Below are 5675 nucleotides of genomic sequence, written 5' to 3'. Positions count from 1 at the left end.
ATCTAAAATAAAAAGTAGTTTCCAAGACATTTATTTAAGCCCCATATCGTTTCAGGATTTATACCGAATCCTGCAAATGAACATGAACAGATGAGAATTTTAATGAAATACACTTGTGACAACAATAGCCTCTAGTGTTGCAGTGCGGAATAGAGTGGAGCGGCGATGACGGTTGCACGGATTGGAGTGTCTTGTTTGCTTTTGATATTAGTCTGTGTCTACTATCACCAACATTGCCAAAATGCAGTGGAAGCCTATGGAGATTAACCCAGAGATGCTGACCAAGATGCTGGGACGGCTGGGCGTGGCCCCCGGGTGGCACTTCGTGGACGTATTGGAGTTCTCAGATGAGACCCTTGAATCTGTACCGAGCCCAGTGTGCGCCTTGCTACTGCTCTTGCCCCTCAACGCTCAGCATGAAAGCTTCAGAGGAAAGCAAGCTGCAGACCTGAGTGGGAAAGAAAACCACCCTAAAGTGTATTTTATGAAACAAACAATTGGCAACTCGTGTGGCACCATTGGTTTAATGCATGCAGTTGCAAACAACCGAGACAAATTAAGCTTTGGTGAAGGGTCCATTCTTGAGAAATCTTTGACTGCAACCACAGATCTGGCTCCAGAGGAAAAGTCACAGCATCTTGAGCGGAATAAGGCTATTCAAGCAGCCCATGATGGAATTGCTGAAGAGGGTGACTGCCAGGTTGATGATAAAGTGAACTATCATTTCATTTTGTTCACCTGTGTGAATGGCAACCTCTTTGAACTGGATGGACGAATGCAATTTCCTATACACCATGGTGCCACTTCTGATAGCGCATTGCTAAATGATGCTGCTAAGATCTGCAGACAGTTCACGGTTCGTGAGCAAGGGGAACTCTGGTTTTCTGCTGTGGCTCTCAGCAAGTCTACATGAAACGCCAGCAGCTCCTACTTCTATGCAAAATTGCACACGCTTCAACAATATTGTGGCTGTTGAGTTTTTGGTGAAGGAAGTCCCCACCGCACTGCTTCTGTACTAATTTTTCTTTTTGCAGCACTAATCATACTTTCTATGGCAAAATTAACCTCCTCATTTTGTTCCTTTTTAAATTAAATGTTTTAAGTGTTACCAGTCTATTCCAATCAAGATGGCTTCAGGTGTGCCATAATTTTCTCATAAGTAAGGCTGTTAGCGCTCTAGTTGTTCTTTAGAACACTCTGGGAAGCTGCAGTACAACACAAAGGAATCAACTGACAGTCTCTGCCCTTGTTGGATGTACATGTTTTACTGAGAATGTCAGACTTCATTCTCACATGACTGAGAAAGATAATGTGAATTTACAGAAAATATGCTCTCAGTTTAGCTTATAGATCACCTTCCAAACCTCTGTGGGAAAAGCATGAGAAAATAGTTTTCTCTCAAACATGATTCATGATATCCCAGCAGAAGGCTTTTTCACATGGTAAAATCACCTTAGAACACACCACAATTCCTAAAATGATTGTGGTACCATCAACAAATGATTTATAATGTAACTAAAGTCTTAAAACCTTCTATTAACTGTAATGCTTTTTAATGAGGTGCTATCATGTATATTGGTCCCAAGATGGCTGCCAACACTTCTTGGATGAAGTGCTGACAGCCAATCAGATCTCACGATGAGATGTGTGGTTAGGCTCCGCCCAGATATATATGTGATTTTACTTTTGATTTTCTCAGGACCTACTGAACGGATTCACACCATTTAACCACAAGGCATGACTCTGAACCAAGGGCTATCTCTTTGCCAAAATTGGTGTAATTCCATTCAGTGGTTTGGGTTGTAGCTGTGACTAAAGGTTCCTATGGAAAATTGCATGGGGCAAACACGTTTTGGGACCCCCCTTTTTTCTTGGCCCCCGCTTGATGAATCACCCCGAGACTTCCAGGATAGGAGCGCACCGGAGCTGGCCAAAAGTTTTGAAAATTTTGTGAAGATTCATCAACCGGCGCCAAAGTTATTGGGAATAGAATGTTGTGGATTTCCTATGGAAAATAGGTCCTAACTATAACTACCCACTGGCCTACTGGCAAACGCCATTAGGTAATATACATATATATTATATATATATATTCACTGAAAAAAACATAGGTTTCAGGCCTGATATAGTTAGGAATTAGCATTTAAAAAACCTTAGAAATTCACTGAAAAAACAATAGGTTTTAGGGGTGTTATAGTTAGCTGGACATTTCTCTGATATAGTTAGTTGTACTAACTACATCTCGCGCGCCCGCAATCCACTGATGATGATGTCACATATTACATCATTCATGACATGGTCAGTGACATCACTGATGACGTCTCAAATGACATCACTGATGACATCATCCAGTGAATGTGGTTTGGTTTGTTATTTAAATATGCATTATATTTATATGGCAATTTGCATTGAAGAATGAGTGGATATATAAATATAAATTTCTGGATGGAGGATTTTATAGCAGTGTGATTGACTGTTTACTTGACTAATTTATAGTGTCTCACTAAATATATTGGATAGTGACTAAACTGTGTGAATATCTGTTTCACATTGTCAGTTGTTGTGTAAACTGCTGCACCAGTTGGTTACTAGCTACATGAAAATCTATATTAGTTATAGATTAGTTAACTGAGTATTTGTATGGGTGAGTGAATGTGTGTGTGGTTCGGTGGGGGGTGTGTGACAGCCCAAAGATGTGTGAATAGTTGATTCAGTAGGTATATGAAGTTAAAACTACAAGTTATAACAGTTGTTTGGGTGAGTGAATATCTTTATGAGTGTGGTGATGAGCCAATATATGTCTCAATGGTACATGTCCAACAAACTAGAAAAATAAAAGCCAATGTATGTGTCAGTTGTTGTATATAAATAAGTATACATAAGACTCAGTGATTGTATGAGTGCCTGTATGGATAACTGTATACTTGCAATAGTGTTTTTATAACACACTAAGTATGAGTTATTATCTATATGAATAGATGAAGTGGTGTTTTTATAAGTGTATAGATAAGAAAAAGTAAGTATGATCCATTGTTTGCTTAAGTGAGTAGGATGACTTCATAAGTGATTAGGATGTGTGCTGGTGTGTAATGTCGATATAGGTGTATACGTATATTTGATAAATGTAAATTCGTCTTTTGTACTGCTGCCTTGATTCGACGAAAGAACGGACCCAAAACTTCGGTGCCAATCACTGAATCTTTATTTCATTAATTTCATACTCTGTACCAGTCCGCCATGACGCGTTTCAGCCCCCACTCGGGCCTTGATCACATGACACGTTGCGGTGGGGAATAGCAGAATTTAAAGGGGAAACGGCGCCGGAAACAACTATATCATAGACATCAAAGAGTTACTACATGGCAATGATTTCAATCTTACTGTTTAAATACATATAAATTCGTGCGCAATTGCGGATGATTTACATTTCATACTAGTATCTACAAATAAATAATTAAATAATTAAATGAAAATACTATGTACATATATACAATATAGAAAAATATTTTTGGATAAAATTTCATATCAAAAATAAATTACTAGCATAAATACTATATACACCAGAATTTGTTTTTCTAATACATCCACTGCTACTGTTTAAATACCCTAGTAGCCTCAAAGAAGTTTATTTTAGTTGCGCACTGCAATAGTTTGTAATCTCTTGCCACAATTGCGCCCCAGTGGGCCTTTGGTCTTAAATCAAGTTGCTTTCCTGGAATCCTCCTCCTAATTATATCCCCTAAAAAATCTGCTAACAATTCAAGCAGATGTTAAGTGTGTGAAACCTTATGTTTCATTTAATCACTAAAGGACAGGTGATTTCTACCCTATCCAATCATTTGTTCCCCACTTTACACTTGTATGAGACTGCCAGTTAATGCCTCGACATTATCAGATTGGGAATTTTTTGTTACAATATTATATGGTTTTTACTGCATACTGTTATTAGTACGCCATTTTAAAAGAATGTACCTCTAATTATCCACTATATTTACATTATGCTAATTTCATTGATTTCTCCTTTTCACCTACTGGAATTATCCCTCTATCTAGTATTCTCCATCTCCACCCGGGAATGGAAAAATAAAAGGGAAAAGTGAGAAACTAACAAAAAAACTCCTGTTAAAAAATGTTGTAGCGAGCTTCCTATGGGTACACCCTGTGAACCCTTCCTGTGTTCCATCATACAGTACAAAAGAAGAGAGAGAGATTTTCAAAAGTGGAAAATAAATAATTGACAGACTGTAGGTGTTAGCGATACATATATTGTATTTGTGAAGACTAGAGGCATGTAAAAAAGTCTTCACTAGAGTTAAGACCGTTTGGATTCTTCGTATCTAACTCTAAAATGTATCTAGTCTCAAGCAGTCTTAGCTTGGCCTCTCGGTTGCCACCTCGTTTTAATGGTAAAACTGTATCGATAACATAATATTGAAGGAGGCTTGGGTTATTACTGTGCTTTCCTTCAAAATGCCTCGCCACGGGATAGGCCTGATCTTTATTAGAAATCGCCCTGATGTGCTGCAAAATCCTTTTGTGGACTGGTAGCTTGGTGCTGCCGACATATTTAAGTCCACAGGGGCATTCCAAAACATAGATTGCAAATTCTGTTTTGCATGAAAGTCTTTTGCCAATCTCCGTGGGTGTAGTTTTGAAAGGACTTTGGAAATGTGTTTTGCTGCATCCAAATTTACATGCTTTGCAAGTTGCGCATTTCCTAAAGCCCTTCACCAGTGACAACCATGTACTTGGCAGGGCCGATTCTGGACTGCTGCTCACCAGACCATCCCTTAAGGAAAATGCTCAGTTGTTGTGTAAACTGCTGCACCAGTTGGTTACTAGCTACATGAAAATCTATATTAGTTATAGATTAGTTAACTGAGTATTTGTATGGGTGAGTGAATGTGTGTGTGGTTCGGTGGGGGGTGTGTGACAGCCCAAAGATGTGTGAATAGTTGATTCAGTAGGTATATGAAGTTAAAACTACAAGTTATAACAGTTGTTTGGGTGAGTGAATATCTTTATGAGTGTGGTGATGAGCCAATATATGTCTCAATGGTACATGTCCAACAAACTAGAAAAATAAAAGCCAATGTATGTGTCAGTTGTTGTATATAAATAAGTATACATAAGACTCAGTGATTGTATGAGTGCCTGTATGGATAACTGTATACTTGCAATAGTGTTTTTATAACACACTAAGTATGAGTTATTATCTATATGAATAGATGAAGTGGTGTTTTTATAAGTGTATAGATAAGAAAAAGTAAGTATGATCCATTGTTTGCTTAAGTGAGTAGGATGACTTCATAAGTGATTAGGATGTGTGCTGGTGTGTAATGTCGATATAGGTGTATACGTATATTTGATAGTGTTCTATTGATCATTGACAGCATGTATGAGTGAATCTATAGGTAAGTGATTAGATGTGTGTATAGATCTAGGAATCACTGAGTGGGTGTTTAAAATCTTGTATTGGTGTGTCAATGGTTTTAAATCTGGCACTGTGTATTTTACAGTGAGTGATGAAAGGTTGTACTAGTGTATGATGAGGTGTATCTGATTGTCACGTGGATGATGTCATCAGTGATGTCATCAGTGATGTCACTGACCATGTCATGAATGTGTAATATGTGACATCATCAGCAGTGGATTGCGGGCACGCGAGATATAGT

The 5675-nt window shown here is 38.2% G+C and overlaps 1 pseudogene; it reads left to right on the top strand.

The window, feature by feature from the left end:
* The first annotated feature begins 221 nt into the window (after positions 1-221).
* LOC146834737 (ubiquitin carboxyl-terminal hydrolase isozyme L1 pseudogene) lies at positions 222-922 on the top strand (annotated as a pseudogene).
* The last annotated feature ends 4753 nt before the right edge of the window (positions 923-5675 follow it).

Source organism: Triturus cristatus, chromosome 4_2, assembly GCF_964204655.1.
Source record: "Triturus cristatus chromosome 4_2, aTriCri1.1, whole genome shotgun sequence".
Classification (NCBI taxonomy): Eukaryota; Metazoa; Chordata; class Amphibia; order Caudata; family Salamandridae; genus Triturus; species Triturus cristatus.
Note: the sequence above shows the minus strand (reverse complement) of the source record. Positions and strands in the feature narration are given on the sequence as shown.